Here is a 17,434-nt window from a genome sequence, read left to right on the forward strand (position 1 = left end):
ATCAGGAAAAAGACATTTGCAGTCAATGTCATGCAAAGCAGAACCTAGCTTCTTAGAGGACCAATTTCCAAAGGGTCTTTCACACAGAAGGAAGGAGGTACTCACACCAGGGAATTCTCTGGCAGTGAGGAAACATGCACCCCTCTGAATGGCACCATAGTGCCCAGCAGAGCACTCACCTTCTTCCTCTCTGTTGGCATACAGAACTGAGGGACATGAGCTGCCCCCATCTATTCCCATCTGGTCTATAGTGGGATTGTCTAGGTGTTGGGTAAAAAGTAGCTGATGTTTTGTCTTAAGCTTTCTTCCCAGAGATCTCCGAAACAACTATTTAGTTGGACATGGAACCAATTAAAGACTTGGTGACATCTCACCCATGCACTTAGTGCGATGATGAGTGTGTTTACCGGAGGCTGTGGGCACCGGGGTCTGGTTTCTTGCTTCCCTAATACATCTAGGACCATCTTCTCTGTCGCCATTGAACCTGAAGCTATCAAAGTATTTCTCGCCTTCCTATTGCATTTTTACCTCAGGAGCTCCAAAGGAATAGACATGAATCTCCTAGTGGTTTACTTGAAAGTAGTGTTGCCAGATAAAATACAGAACATCGAGTTAAATTTGAATTTCAGATAAACAGTGAGTAACTCTAGTATGTTTCAAATGTCACGATATGTTTAGTACTACTTTGTTAACCAGATTATTTGATTAACCAGAACACTCCATTCCCCAGCTTCACCATGTAAACTTTACCGTATTTTCCCTGATGTAATCTACAAGGCAGATTGTTATTCAAGATCTGAAAACTCCAATACTTCTTACAGGCAACTTTCTTTGGATAGTAGTAACACAGGGAAGGCAGGCAGGCTCTGGTTCTAGAGAAGTAATGAAAGTCAGAAAAATGAGGTTCAGTCCCCTTATTTCACTGTCATGAATGGTGATGGCTCTTCAGTTGTGACATAGATTTTTCTGCTGCCCAGCTCTAAGATTCGAACAAGCGCAGGATTTCACCTGCCCCCTTCATTAATGGGGAGCATTAACCCTTCTACTCCCTGACCTAAGGACCACCAGGGTACCCATCTGTTTAAGTATATTGAAATTTTTTGTTAAAAAAAAAGGGGGGGGAGGGAGATGCTGGGTGGAGGGGAGTAAAGGGGAGAAAAGTGGAACTATTGTAAAATATAATCAATAAAGAAAAGCTGGGGAAAAAAAAGGTGCTATACAACAAATCAACAAACGACAAGTGCTGGAGAGGATGTGGAGAAACGGGAACCCTAGTTCACTGTTGGTGGGAATGCAGACTGGTGCAGCCACTATGGGAGACAGTATGGCGTTTCTTCAAAAACTAAAAATGGAACTGCCTTTTGATCCAGCAATTCCACTGCTAGGATTATACTCGAAGAATCCTGAAACACCAGTTCAAAAGAACCTGTGCACCCCTATGTTCATAGCAGCGCTGTTTACAATAGCCAAGTGCTGGAAACAACCTAAGTGCCCAGCTGTAGATGAGTGGATCAAAAAACTGTGGTACATTTACACGATGGAATACTACGTAGCAGAAAGAAAGAAGGAACTCCTGCCATTTGCGACAACATGGATGGAACTAGAGAGAATTATGATTAGCAAAATAAGCCAGGCAATGAAAGACAAATATCATATGATATCACCTGATACAGGAGACTAATGAATAACACAAACAAACAAGCAAAATTGAACCAAAAGCACAGAAACAAGGAGCGGACTAACAGTGACAAGGGGGGAGGGGAGAGGGAGAGAAGGGGGGTAAGAAGGGGAAGAGTCTAGTCAAAGAACATGTATAAATGACCCATGGACATGGACAACTGGGTGGGGACTGACTGTGGGAGAAGGGGGGGCAGGGTGCGGGGAAGCAATGGGGAAAGAAGTGGGACAACTGTAATAGAAAAACAAACACACACAAATTTTTAGTGGGGGGAAAAAGTGAAAGCAAAATAAATTAATAAATGAGCCAGCAAATTCCCCCACCCCCCTCAAGAAAAAAAAAGGGCTATACAATGCACCTTTGTCTTTGATCTTGACTAAGATAATGATGAAGATTTTCATCATGTTTAGGATGCAGATGACAGTGTGATTTTAGATTGAATGTGTAAAATTTGTAGTAACTACTGTTATAGGAAACACAAACGAAAGAAGAGGGGAAATCTGCAAGGCCAGTAACTGTTGGCACTAAGGTTCACTCAAGACTTCTCTCCTGGCCAGTGTGGCTCAGCTGGTTAGAGTGGTGTCTCATAAATGGCAAGGCTATGGGTTCGAGTCCCAGTCAGGGCAAATGCCTGGGTTGTGGGCTCAGTCCCTGGTCAGGGTGCATGCAGGAGGCAACCAATCGATGTTTCTGATCTTTCTGATTGATGTTTTGCTCTTGCATCAATGTTTCCCACCCTCTCTCTCTCTTCCTCTCTTCCCCACTCTCTAAAATCATTAAACTTGTGCTCGGGTGAGGATTAAAAAAAAAGACTTTGGCTCCCAGGCTCCATCCCTGTGACTCCCCCATTCTAGAATGACCCTCCTCTTTTTACTTCCCTGGAGCCCTCCCTCTAAATTTCCCTTGTTGGTCTGTGGAGGGTAGATAGAAACCTGAAGTCCATCAATCTACCTTGTTTGCAGGCCAAGGTTCAATCCTTCCAGTTAGAGCTCTGTGAAGATGGTCACTTCCAGGCCACTTCACGGTCATCTCCAGGCTACTCTTTGATGCAGCATATTGTTCAATCTGGTGCTCTCAGATGGGACTTGAGTTTTCACAAAGAAGTTGTGTATTTTATCTGAACTTACCCCTTTTAAGCACTATTTCAGACACTCTAAATGCAAAAGACTGTAACAGTTTATGAAGCCCAAAGGAACCCTTTATCACTCTGTAAGTGAACTAAACCGACCAGCCAATAGCAGCAGGTGGAACTGCACAAGGATTGCCTGTCCTTTTGCACTTCCACTACTTCTAGAAAAAGGTGGCCCTCAGGGGCCTGGGGAATTAATGACTTAATGCCTACAAAGCTCTAGAAACAACTTACTGCAGATAAGGTCTCATTATCGTTAATTGTTATTATTGTTGTTATTGTTCTTAAACCAACTCCTATGAAAAGCTGCCACAGCTCTGTTAATGACCTCAGGTCAGGGTTTAATTAATACCTTCTCTGAATGCCAGAGGCCCCAGGCACCATGTTGCCGCCCCCACATCCACATCCCATTTCCTTTGAGTTCCTCCCACAGGGTCCTATCTGCCCCTGAATCAGAAGATTCTCAGTTTCTACCTGAATGGCTCCATCATTCTTTCCTCCTGCTACCAGCTCTGGCTCCTCCTGTTCCAGACCCCAGCTCTGCACCTTCCTCCTCCATTTGCTCCCCCTCCCCCACCATCTCACTTCATTTGACTCTGCCTCCCGTTTTCTGCAGTTTCCTAGCCCCACCCAACACATCTTTTGGTGCTCAAACAGTTCTCAAAGCCAAGCCTTTTGGGGGGTCATGGAAGCTAAGAGAGGGTTCCTTGAACCCCACCCTTTTCCCTTTCAGTCCCCACTTCCTGTGCCACATCCCAGGTCTCCCATTCCCACCTTCGTGAGAACGTGGGGATTGTTCTTCAGGTGGTGAGGCCGGTTGGGTGGGTTGGCTGGCTTAGGGTTACGCAGTCTGGCACTAACACACAGCCCCGTGCAACTGCCTTCTTTAATTAATTAACTCCAATTTTTACAAAGCCATCTTTTCAATTGGACCTCAGCACATTCCTGTGGGGCCTATGTCGCATCAATTACAAACAACAATTAAAGTTGCTGCCTAATAGAATCTGTGAGCCTCTCTAAAAGTCAGACACAATGCGGGCCTGACTACCTTAGAGCACTCTGCTGTAGACAGACCCTGAGGTGGAATCCCCCAGGTAAGGAAGTGGGCTGCAAAGTTTCACTTGGACACAGGAGGATATTCACCTGCCGGGTCCCTGCCCTCAGCTGCCCACATCCTCTATGCCTTTGCTTTACTAGCCAGGAAGCTAAGCTGTTGCAGGTGGTGTGGTGGCCTCACTTCGCTAGTACCAATGTCCCTCAAATTCCAAAGTCTACCTCCTCACTGTCCTGACTGGCCATTTTATATGGATAAAGATGAATCTCAGGCCCTGTAACAATAGGATGGAGACCGAGTTGATTGCTTTTCTATCAATAGTGATGGTATATGCAGGGTTAACTGATGCTTTTGCAGTGGTTAGGAATTAGAAAAATTGTTGAAGATATTTCTTAATGGTCTGTGATTTCCACCTCATGTGACACTTGATAGGTGCTTCAGGAAAGCTGATAGAATGTTGAAGAGAAAGAGGGGAGAGGGCATACAGTGCAGCTACAAATATTTTCCAATGTGCAAAGCAAGCAGGCAGAGTTGGGACTGGCCTCAAACATTAGCCTCCTTAACATTGTCCTTTCTACCCAACTGGAATTAGAAAACATTTGTAAACCAGGAAAACATGGATTTCCTTATCTATTTAACTCATTTATTTATTGGCATGAGTTGACTAGGAATCGCTTTGTCCTTTTATGTTTGCTGGAATCATGGCTGTCTGTTGGAGTACAAACTTCCAGAGAGCAGAGACCACACCTGTTCAATTTGCCTTGTATGGTGTCCAGCAAAGGGCTGCAGTACAGTGTGACACAGAAGTCCTGGACTTGGACCCTGGAGATCCAGGTTTTAGTTCTGGCCGTGTGACCCTTAAAATCCGGAAGAGTCCAGACCTCACCCTGGCTGGTGTGGCTCAGTGGATTGAACACAGGCCTGTGGACCGAAAGGCTGCCAGTTCAATTTCCAGTTAGGGCACATGCCTGAGTTGCAGGCCAGGTACCCAGTTGGGGCGGGAGAGAGGCAACCAATCTCTCACACATCATGTTTCTCTCCCTCTTTTTCTCTTTCCTTTCCCCTCTCTCTAAAAATAAATAAATAAAATCTTCTAAAAACAAAATCTGGACTTCGTTTCATTCTGTGGAAAATAAATAGTGGGAGCAAACTTTTGTGCCCTTCCTACGTCCTAGAATTGAGGGAAGGATTAAATGAGGTAACATGGAAGAAAGAGTTGTAGAAATTGTCATATAAATAGGGTTTAAAAAAATTATAAGATGCATTTTGATGATAAGGATACCAGAATAATCAAAATCCCAACTCTGAGATGCTTCAAACAGTGAAGCTGATGTACGGAGACACAGCTATAGGGAGCTGTGAACCAAACGACAGGCCCAGGTCATGTTACAGCTAACACTGAGTTTGAGACTCCAGTGACACTGACTATCCCAATAGCCTCCCTAGGTCTGTCCCCAAGGTGAAACAGCTGCAGTCACGGAGCTGGCCTTTTAGTGCATCCTCTTTTTTTCTTCTAGGGCATTCTGGCATTTACTTCAACTTTTCACTAGAATTCAAGTGGGGGTGATGGGAGGTGAGGTGCACCGAGTGAAGGCTATATCCTCTAAGACGTATACATATGCATGCATGAGTGCCCGTATGCATCCAAGCCCCATGATAGAAAAGCCAGAAGTCCAGCTTTCTGAGCTGTCTCTAAACACTGTCACTTGGAGAAATGAGAAAAAGTGAATGAAAAAGCAGAGTCCAGAACAGCTTGATCCATTTTGTAAAAGGGGCAATTTCCTGTAAGAAGGGCTTAGAGATGAGAATTGAGTAGTAATTCTTAGGAAAGGAATGGAGTTATAAGATATTAATGAACATAGTCAGCTTTCTAGAGTAAAATCCTAGGTATCCAATCTGGAAGTCTCTAAGAGCCATATAATCCCCTCTTTTTACAAAGCTGAAAAGGTGAAGTGATTGAGCAAAGGTCACAACACTAAAGTATGGGAGCCGAAGAGACCATGACCAGGGCTCTGGCTCCGAGTCCGGTGTGCTTGGACAGGACTATATTAGTTCAAGCACAGGCAGGATGCCACAGCCACGGCCCCTATATAAGTACAGGTGGCAAGAACTGACTAGGGGTACATCCTTGGAAACTTGGGGAGCAAAGAAATGCAGTGAACAGGAAGCTTGTACCAAGCCATCCAGCTCACTCTACGGAAACCAGATTGCTCTGCTGCTGTTTAAATGAAATCTTTGAAGGTTTTCAGAACTGTCAAAGTGTATAGAACTTTTTATTAAAACTTTTTAATTAAAAAAAAATGGGTTCTGCTGGTTTCTGACCACTGCTTTAATAAGAATGTTAGTGAAGAACTCTACCCAAGGCCAGGAAACCAGAATGACAGAAGCCTGATCTTGCAATAATGCCAGGTGTAGGTGCTAAATGTTGTCTGCCGTGACTGCTAAGCTGCAGTGCCAGCAGGTGAGGAAGGGAGGCATTGAAACTAGTAGTCTAAGAGCAGATGCCCTCTTCTTTTGACATGTGAAGTGATGACACTGGTTGGCAGCCCCTTTCATTTGGTACATTCATGAAGCAGAGGAGTTAAGAGAGAGCAAGGGCCCTGGCTATGAGGCTTGGTTGGTTGGAGCGTTGTTCTGTACACCGAAAGGTTGCAGGTTCGATCCCCAGTTGGGGCACATACAGGAGGCAACTGATGTCTCTCTGTCTCTGTCTCTCTCTTCAGACTCTCTCTAAAATCAATAAGCATATCCTCAGGTGAAGGTTTTTTTTTAAAAAGAAAGAAGCTCAACCTATATTCACACTACAACTTAAAAAAAAGAGAGAGAGCGAGAGCAGAGGAACTGGGATTTCCTTACTAGCCCTGAGGTCCAAGGCCTTCCAAGTCACTAAGGTTTCAGATACACAGGGACAAGTCCCCAGGGTCTTGGAGAGGTAGAAGGGGGAAAAAAATTGAATAAAGAAAATGTAGATATAGAACTGAATATTAGAATCACTCTCCATCAAATGCTAAGGCTACCTGTTCTTACCCTACGGGAATATGTAGCAGTTTTTCAGAGTGGGCCTGTCAAACCCTCTGAAAGAACAGTACACTGGAAGTCGCAAACTGGATCTTGTTCTGACTCCATTGTTTACTGGACTGGGTGACTTTGGCTGAGCTATTAAACATTCCTTGGCCTGACTTTTCTTCACTGGGAATAATACCTGTCCTGCCTGCCTCACAGGGTTGCTGGAAGATCTGATGAGATAATGAACCTAACTTCCCTGAAAAAAACATAAAAGCACTTCTCAAACAGAAGGTAATAATGTTACCGTTTTGATTACTAGGAGCGCTTCAGAGGGTTGGCCTGTGGGTGGAGAGTTAGAGACTGGAAAGTCACCTTGTTTCTTTAGCTATCATTCTGCACCCCTCCTCTTCCAAGCAGGATAGCCCTGTGGGAAAGAGATCAAGTGTCCTAGAAGCCAAGCTAGACATCTGTCAGATGTTCTGGGCTCACCAGCCCCCACAGATGCCAAGTTCTTTCTTGCATTGGATCAAAGTCTTTCCTTTTACTACTCATGCTTATTTCTTCCTGTTCCGCTTGAAGATTTTCTCTACCTGCTGAAACATGGTATCATTTTTAGTGTTTATCCACTATTGAAGAACATGACCTAAAGTTGCCAAATTACCATCCCTGGCGTCTGAAGTCCAAGTGTAATAAAAACCAAGCATCTGTTTTTGGAGGGGACCTTGAATTCCCTTGTTTATAAAGTTTCGATCTCATCTCTAATATTGTCCCAGACTCAGGTCATTTTTACATCCTACAAAAAAATTTTTTTTTGGTAGAGAGTGCTATTTTGGGGAGAAGTGGCTGCATCTGTATTAAAAATGTGTAGAGAGGTCAGCCTTAGTGCAAGAACATTTGTTAAGTGTGCTTTTAATAACAGAAGGAGGATCAGGAGTTGCAATTAGGATAAGATTTGGAAAACATCAAGGAAGTTTGGATTATGGCAACACAAGGTCATCCAGATCCTTCAAGTTGCTGTCTTGGATCTTCTCCGCCCTTACCTCCTTCATTCCCTCTCTCGGTAGTCTAAACACTTTCAATTATGGACACCCTCTCTTGGCTCTGAACTTGGATAAATGCTACCTCGTTAGCTAAGAGTACCATTAATTATATTACTGATTAAAAGCTAATTAGTCATAATGCTGTAATACTTATAATGGAGGCTTCCTTTCTTGCAGCAGCTCTATGTCTCAAGCGAACACATCCCCTTCCCTATTCCTGGCCACAGAACAAGCGCCGGCTCTCAAATTGTTTTTCAGACCACTGTGGAAATCTCTAAATTTCTCCAGTTTTTATTAGCTGTCTCATTTATCTGGCCAATGGCCACACTGCTTATATTCTGCCTTCTTTATTTCTGTCCTCTGTCACTCACACAGCCCTCCTTTAACAAGGAGGCCACAGTCAAGATTTTTTTTTACTTTATTTCATGAACCAAAAGCTCTTTTACTTCTAAATCTCACTTGGGCCCACTTTTCTACTTCGGTCCCCCTTGCTTCACTTCACCTTTGCCTAATCCTAACCCGCCCCCTATTTCGTAGAGCCCCCACAACCCCTGCCCAAGTCTCCCTCCCACTCGACAGTTTGGCTTCCTTTCAGCAACCACGCCCCCAGACCCAGAGAGAGCGGTGCGCACGCGCAGTCCACGCCTTTACCTGTGCGCTCGGGAGTGGGCGGAGTGGGGGAGGGCGGGGGTGGAGCGGGACTCGGCGGTTATCTGGACGGCGGAGCGCTCACAAAGTGGCAGGAGGGAGAAAAGGTGCACTAGGGCCAGCCCCAGGGGCTGCGCATGCGCCCGCCGCGCCCAGTGGCCGGGATGCCAGGGGGGCGGGCGGAGGGAGGTGTCGGGATCCCTGTAGGGTGGGGGGGGCGGCGAGGGAAGGGGCCGCGGGCGCGCGCGCGCGCGCTCTCGTCGCCGCTCTCCCTTCCTCCCTGCCCCCTTCTCCGCACACACATCCACACGCGCACACCCCCTCCCCTGCCTCCCTCCCCGCGCGCCGCCCGCCCCGCCAGCCCCGCTCGCCCTCGCGCGCTCGGAAGGGAGTCGCGAGACGTCGGAGCGGCGGCCACGTAGCGCTGCGGCGGCGGCGGCGGCGGCAGCGGCAGCGGCCGAGGCCGGGTCTGCGGAGCGGCCCTGAGGACAGACGTTGGGCGGGGGGGGAGGGGCCGGCCCGGCCGGCGGCTGTTACTCGAGCACCGCGGCTACAGGCCCCCAGCCGCAGGATGGACCGCCGAGGCAGCGGTCGGGGCGGCGGAGGCGGAGGCGGCGGCGGCCGGCCCGGGTGAGTAGGGGCCCCAGCCCCCCCACGCACACACCACATCGCGGCTTCACCTCTTGAATCCGCCCGCTTGGCCAGCGGGGGCTCTGAGCGCCGGGTTAACCCTTCGCAGAGGCAACTGCGTGCACTAGGCCGGAGCAGCCCCCATCCTGCCGGGAGGCCCGGAGAGCTGCGCTCTTCTGGCTCCGCGCTTGGGCCGAAGGCGCCTGCTACTGCCCCTCCGCTCCCTCCCTCCCGGACCCAGGTTGGGCTGCAGTTTTACAGTCTGCTGGCCCCGAGGCCCGAGGGGAGGCTGGGTCTTCACGGGTTAGCGGGCCAAGGGGAGGTTCGCACTAGTCTTCCTGCGAACGTTCTCCTGCCCAGCAGCTGGTGGCTTGCACCCACTGCCTCCCCCGCCCTGCGGTTGCGCCCAAACCTCCAACCCCCAGGGAGGATTGTGCCGCCCAAGATAAAATGCATCTAGTATACAGCCGCCCAACACTCACCCCAGAGGGTAATGCAGACCTTTCTCCAACCCCCACTTCTTCCTCCCCTCCAATCAGGCTCTACTAAAGACTCTTAGATTGGAGACATTGAAGGTAGTGACACCCCTGTTACATGGGCACATAGCATGTTCATTGTCGAAGGATGTCTCCTGTAGAAATGAAAAATGCCCCTGCCTCACCCTCCAATTCTGCCTTGACAATTTAAGATCCCATATGCTCTTTGAAGGGGGCCAGTCTTTGATCACATCTAGTGCATCCCTCCCCCACAACACACACGCACCACACTCTTCCTGATTGCCGAGCAGCCACTGTCATCGGGATCCATTGTCAGGAATGGCTTGTGCCAGTCAAAGGAATGTGCTTTTGCCTTTGGAGAAGGGTGATTTCCTCCACCATGTTCCTGCCTGAGTCTGTCTTTGATTGTCCCCATGCTCCAGCATCATTATTATAGTGTTTCGCTTATATGCATCTCCCGTAGACCCTCAGTGATATCTGAGTGATGCTTTTTCCCGGTGAATCAGATACATATAGTGTGTGGGAATTTCTTTTATGTTGTTGTAATGTTTAACATCTACCATTAAGGCATAGTAAGTAAGTAAGGTAATATTTTGTGAAGAATGTGTATTTTTTTCCCCAGAGATGACCAGGCCGGTATTGTTCTGGGAATGGTAACTAGCACATGCTTTGTTGACAACATGTGTGTGCTTAGGGAATGAAAAGCTGCTGTGGTTGGCATGTGTGAGTGTGTTGTGCTGAATGCAGGTGATGTTCCCATGTAAAGCTGATTTGAGAGTGGTGAGCTGCACTGTGATCCTCAGAGCTGGCAGGCGGCTTGGTTGTTTGTATCAGGACTCTGCACATGTATTCAGATAGATACTACTTCTAGTATAATTTTGTTTAGGAATGTTTACTGCTGAGTTTTAGTGAACCTGAAAATGTCTGTTTCAGTGGTTCTTAACCTTTCTTTGGGACCATCGAAGCCTTTGGGGCCCTCTTAATGAAATAGATAATTTTGCATGTAATTACAGTCATCTTGAAGCTGGTCCTGGGACCTCAGGTTAAGATCTGTATTATGCAAAAGTGAAAGGAATTTGAGTTTTGTGCGTTTTTTTTTGTTTGTTTGTTTTTCTCAAGGTTTGGCATTACTTTGGTCCCGAGCAATAAGCAACAAAGCAGATTATACACTCGTATGTGTCTTTCCATGTATTGTGAGAGTTTCAGAAAAAGTTAAAACTGGAGTCAAAATAATTTGTCTAAATTTGACCAGCTGATAATGTATGTTCCTTGCCCTTTAACTGAAAGTAGCAGATTTCAACAGTGAGGTCAGTGGTCTGTTTTATGATGCCTGTCCATAATCTTTCTGTGTTGGTTGAGGTTGATCTGATCTCTTCAAAGAAGGCTCTATCATTCCTATAATAGAGCACCTGCTCCATGAAGATGTTTTCAACTTTATTAAATATGATTTTATGTCTTTATGCAGGGTGACATTGCCATCAGAATCATTCGTTTTTAAATTTTGTTTTAATGGAAGGATTTTAATTGTAGTTAGGGAGCTCAGCCTCCATGTTTAAAATAATAGAACTAGGGATGAATGTTTTGATCATTCTATCAATAAGCAAGGGACAAATGTCAACTACTCTTGCTTAAATCACTCTGTACCGAGACTCTGCATTTTGAGCCAAGACATTTATTCTAGCTTTGTGATAGTGTTGTGATGGACAATAACGTTATAAAAGCAGTCTCCAGCTCTCGAGGAGCTTATAATTCTGACAATATTTTTCACTTAAAGAATCATTTTCGCCCTAACTGGTGTGGCTCAGTGGGTTGAGTATCATCACAAAAGCAAAAGGTAGCTGGTTGGATTCCTGGTCAGGGCACATGCCTGGGTTGCAGATTTGGTCCCTGGTTGGGGTGTGGTTGGGTGCATATGAGGAGCAGCCGATCGATGTTTCTCTCCCTGTCTTCCTCCCTTCCCCTCTCTCTAAAAATAAGTAAACAACCTTTTAAAAAATCCTTTGAGACCTTAATATTTTTTGTACTTCAGGGGTTCTGAGAAGCTAAGGAATTCATGTTATGAACAGCTTTTTGCAAGGAAACAGAGCCTTGGAATTTTGCATAGAAACTGTTCCACATACCTGAAAAGTAGCATTTATTCTAATAATTATGCAGTGTACCCTAAGAAGTTTGAAAGCATGCTGAGATTGCAAATATCGCATTTTTTATTACCTAATAAACATGCTTGAAGTGGCTTATATTACAGGTTTTAATTTTTGTTCATGTCATGCGTCAAGTTTTACTGTCAGAAGTTATTTGTCTATCCCAAACCCAAACCATTTCAAAGTTGCAAATATGTCACTTTTCTTTGTCAGCATAGTATAGTGACAGCTCATTAAAATCTCTGGACTCAGTGCTTCCTTGATTTTTAATATGGCAGAACCTCTTCTAACCAGTCACTTACCTAGTTAAACACTCACACACCACCGAGCAGCTGATCACATAACACGTATAGCTGTGAGAACAGCATTCTCTCTGCCAGAATCCGAGCTGGGAAGCTGGGAAACAATTGCATAGCAGTGCAACACTTAAGGAGTAGTGGTGCCAGCAGCTCCCTCATTAATACAAACAGCTTGCTTTAGTTTCTTCAACACTTTTCTTCAGACACCCTTCCCTTAGGAGGTTTCAGATCAGCAGCTCCTACTGAAGGGAAACAGCACCTACGTTCTGCAACTGTGGCCTCAAGATCTGATTCGTGACACCCAGAGCTGTTTTCATTTCTGCTCTAAGTATGGGAAATAATCTTGTAGTGTGGTAAGAAAATACTTTTCAAGCCTGTAGAAAAAAAAGTTGATTAGTAATGCTACTGATGTGATTTTGTTTTTCGTGTCTGAAGCCTATAGAAGAAGTAAACTGTAAAAGTGAACTGTTAAAAAGCCCTTTTCTAAAGAGTTTTAGATAATTAGACAAAAAATGTGGATATACGCTCAATTTTCTTTTCCTTTGTTCTGAAGTCAGTTGAGAGACAGCCAACAATACAACAAAAATACCCTGTGGAATGTCTTGTATTTTGAAACATAGCCTTTAGAACTGGTTATCCTAAAGGAGATGACTGCATTTCCGTGCTGGGTCTTGTGCTATGCTTTTAGGTATGATAATTTTCTCATCTATTTGTCATCGTTTCTGTCAGTTAGCACTTGAATTTACTTGGATGGAGGTGAACAGGTGTTGTAGTTTGTGACTTCCGCTGAAAGAGGAGCAAGGAGATGCTTCTTTGGAGCCAGGCAGAACTGGGTGTGAATCGCAGCTCCACCATTTACTGGCTTTATGGCCTTGGGCAAGTCACCTTGACCTCTCAGGTCTGTGTCCTCATCAGCAGAACGGAATTTGTTATGAGGGTAAGAGAGAGGTAATGCATACAGACTTCTAGCAGAGTTCCTGGAACTCGTACTAAGGGAGTAATTCAGGACTCAATAAATGGTAGGACACGTTGATGCAGAGCGTAACTATGGATCATTTTGGCTTATAAGATTTAGAAGTCTGGTGCTTCAATCTGCATACTTTCATTTGTGCAGATTTGGGGTGAAAAAAATTGCAAATATTTATCTTGGAGCATACTTAAGCCTTGCAGGTGCAGTGCGCTTATTGGACCTTTGATTAGTTGCTCTATGACTGGCTGCACTTGGTGGAGACTATAAAACTTTGCTCCAAATTCTACAGTATTACCCACAGGCTGTGCTTGTTTTAAGCCTATTCAGAGTTTATATGGTAAAAGGGGTGTTTCAGGACATTAATGTATCTCAATGAGTTCTGTGTCCAGAATCGAATCACATGCAAAGCCTTGTGCAGATCTTCATGGTTAACACAAGCCATAAATTAGTGCTTGGTAGAATCAGTGAAGGCATCAGATGCTTAATTTAGTTAATCTATTTGTTTATCTTTGATTTTTACAAACACTTAATTATGAGCATTTTTCTCAAAGAATTCCTATTGCTCTTCTGAGGTTTTGATTATAAACTGTTATTAGTGGTAGCTCTAGGTTTGAGAGCCTTAGGCATTTCTGCTTTGGTGGGAGAAGGAAAGAGAAGTTAAGTCTCTTTACCTATCAATCTTATCAGCTCTCCACCTTTAGGCCTATTCCTACAGATTGTGTGTGTGGTTCCTAGCCTTGTTTTTAGCCAAAAAGGCCACTTTATGGTAAACTATGACATCATCTTTTTCTTTTTTTAAACAGTTTAAGAGATTGATTACTTTGAAAAGTAGATTCAAGGGCATAGTTAAGAGTTTTATTCAGTGCACAGAGCTTTAAAAATAGGATATCTTGGGTTCTATAGAAATAAATTATTCTGTCATTTTTGCAGAATATTATTGTGTTAAGTCTGTGAGCCCACAAGAGTTACCTAGAGACTTCTCAGGTAAATTAGACACATCAGTGATACAGCAAGATTTTCCTCAAGGGAGTCTGCTAATCCTTATTTTCATTTATTATTGAGCTACTTCTAGGGGTTTGCCCATCAGTGGAATCAGTCACTAGTATTGGATTGCTGATAAAGGACTGGCAAATAATGATCTTAGCCTCTCTCACCTTAGATTTTGCAGAACACTTAAAAAAATTTAATCTTGGCTAGAATGTTTAATAATAACAGCACTTATGCTGTGTGAACCCAGACTAGGTAAACAGATAAAATTTAGATGATTGAGCTACATATTTTTTCTCAACTAAAATACATTTTGTATGTAAACTTTTTCTTGGGAGGAAGGGTGCTATTTTTTTTTTTAAAGAATTTATTTATTTATTTTTTAGAAAGAGAAAAGGGGAGGGAGAAAGAGGGAGAGAAACATTGTTGTGTGAGAGCTACATCGATTGGTTGCCACTGGTATGCCCCCATCTGGGGACCTGGCCCACAACCCAGGCATGTGTCCTGACTGGGAATTGAACCTGTGACCTTTTGGTTTGCAGGCCACCGCTCAGTCCACTGAGCCACACCAGCCAGGGCAGGGGGCTATTTTTTTAACTATTATTTTTTCTGATTTATTTGAGTAAAGCGACCTAGTAGATAGCTAGATGCTTCTGTCAGCTTATTGATAAACCAATGAGTGTGTGGTGAGAAGGGATTGTTAGAAAAGAAGAGAAATGGAAATGTTGCAGAGAATGACTCTGTAGCCTGAGTTTTTGGTTCACTATGCATGTGGCATCAGAGGGTTATGACTCTTACCTGGATTTCATAAAGTTATATAGTGTTGGGTGATTCCTTTTTGTCTTTGATGTTAGTGAAAAATAGCCTTTAACCTATTTATACTATTCAGCTTTGAAAATTTGATCTAGTTTTTGGGATTCAATGGGATATAACTTCTTAATTACACTGTGTGACTTACAAAATGAGATTTATAACTAGAACCTCATGAACTGTTTTCACCCTTTTGAATGTATCATTTTTATGTATCTAAAGTAATATAAGTGACCTATGAACATTGAAACACGTTGTAAAGTGTGTGTGTTTGTTTTTTGAGAGGGTGGTGAGGAGCTTGTTGGTGATCTCCATTAAATGGATAAATCTTTTTTTTTTTTTCCCCCCAATTCCTCTTAAGAATAACCCAGAGGCTTGGAGACTTTTCCTATATTAACGTAGTATTAGAGCCAACTGGAGTTTGAATGTCCTCCTTGTAACAAGTCCTTGCTTCCTTCCTTCCTTCCTTCCTTCCTTCCTTACTCCCGCCCCCCTTGCATATAAAGTAACTTAAATTAATTCAGCAAAAGTTTGGAAAAAACTTAAGTGCCCATCAGTATAGAATTGGTTAAATAAATTAGGGTATATTCATGAAATAGAACAAATTTTATATAGCTGCAAAAAGAATGAAACTTCCTTTTTTCAATCCTCATCCGAGGACAGGCTTACTGATTTTTAGAGTGGGGAAGGGAAACATCGATGTGAGAGAGAAACATCAACCTATTGCCTCTCACTCACGCCCCAATGGGTACTGAACCAGAAACCCAGGCATGTGCCCTGAACCGTGACCCTTCAGTTTACTGGATGTCGCTCCAGCCAACTCAGCCACACTGGCTAGGGCTTAGGAAACTATGTATTGCTATGGAAAATCTCAAAACTGTATTGTTAATGAAAGTAACAAGGCATGTAACAGTAGATAGAAGGCATTACTGTTTGTATACAAGTTTGGGTGGGAGAGTGATTATATTTGGGGATTTCCTACATGTTATAAAATAACTCTAGAAAACTAATAGTCCATTTTATAAAAAAAACAGTATTGATTGTCAGTTGGGGAAGTGAACTGGATTACTGAGGGAACTGGATTGGAGGGAGATGCTTTGCTGTATTATTAATTTTTTAAGTAAAATTTTAATTGAAGTCAACAATAACAGAAAAGTAGGGAAATTATAGGTATATATAGAAAAATCATAGAATCTTTTCTGTGTAATCAGCAGATTACACAGATTATTCCTAGAACAAGAAATAGATTAGCATTCTAGAAGCCTCTCCTGTCCTCTCCCAGTGACTCCTCTCCCAAAGGTTGCCACTGTTCTGAGTTCTGTCATCAAATACTACTTTTGCTTGTTTTTTGAGTTTCATATAAGTGGAATACAATCTGTACTACTCACTTGTGTATGCCTTCCTTAGCTCAAAATTATGTTTATAAAATTACCCTTTGTGTAACAATAGTTTATTCTCATATTCCATTATATGCATATAATTATGATTTATTTGTACATTCTACCATTGATGGACATTCAGATGTTTCTGGTTTGGGCTAGTGTGGATAATGTTGCTCTATTTACTATGTATTCTACTGTAATTAAGACTTGAATTAATTCACATGAATGTATACCTATTAAATTTTTTTTTTTTAATTTTAGAAGTGTTACCCATTTGATCCATAGGAGAGTTGTAATGTCCTATTTTAAATTAAATATTAAGATATTTAATGGGGTAAAATAATTTCAAAACATTTTTTTTTTTTACATTCTGAAACACCTGGCTTGTATTTTCACAATATCGAGAGTTCCCAAGCCACTCTAAGAGAAAACTGTATTCTTTTTTCCTTAAATAAAGAAGCGTTAAGTATGATGGAAAATGTCTTAAAAACTACTACAACTCTTGAAAGATTTGTTTTTGTACTGCTGGTTTTACTTTCTCATTTCATAGTATTGAAGTCACAGTCCTTCCTGAATTGCTAATTATTAAAAATATGTTTTACTTAATGTAATTCTTATAACTGCTGAATATTTAAATTTTGGAAACCCAAGGTTTTAAACAAATAGCAACATGAAAAAGTTAAATATAGTTAACCTTGTTTTCAATATTTAGAAATTTAGTTGGTGGCATATAATTGTATGTACCCATGTACTTTATTACTTTATTTATTTATTTTTTATCCTCACTTGAGGACATTTTTTTCATTTCTTTTAGAGAGAGAGAGAGAGAGAGAGAGAGAGAAACATTGATTGGTTGCCTCCCATACGTGCCCTGACCAGAGATCGAACTCGCAAGCTTTTGTCTTACAGGATGACGCTCTAACCAACTAAGCACAAGCCAGGGCATGTACACTTCTGTGTACTTTAATAACTGCTGAGGCATCATCATTTCTATTAAAAACTGCATTTGATTATTTTTTCTCCAAATATGAAAATAATGATTAAAGTATAAACCTATAAAGCAGTGGTTCTCATCCAAGGGCAGTTTTGCCTCTGGAAGCCATTTGGTAATGTCTGGATACATCTTTGATTGTCACAAGTGGTGCTGGGCATGTGCTATTGGC

At 43.1% G+C, this 17,434-nt stretch overlaps 1 protein-coding gene across 1 annotated transcript in view; it reads left to right on the forward strand.

Moving 5' to 3' along the window:
* Positions 1–9,064: 9,064 nt before the first annotated feature.
* ZNF652 (zinc finger protein 652) overlaps positions 9,065–17,434 on the forward strand; it is an 80,025-nt gene continuing 71,655 nt past the window's right edge. Inside the window, exon 1 of the mRNA XM_090291314.1 lies at positions 9,065–9,185. The gene's annotated coding sequence lies outside the window, so the exon portion shown is untranslated. The remainder of the gene's footprint in view (positions 9,186–17,434) is intronic.

The sequence above is a fragment of the Furipterus horrens genome, unplaced genomic scaffold, assembly GCF_987537825.1.
Source record: "Furipterus horrens unplaced genomic scaffold, mFurHor1.1.pri manual_scaffold_11, whole genome shotgun sequence".
Taxonomy (NCBI): domain Eukaryota; kingdom Metazoa; phylum Chordata; class Mammalia; order Chiroptera; family Furipteridae; genus Furipterus; species Furipterus horrens.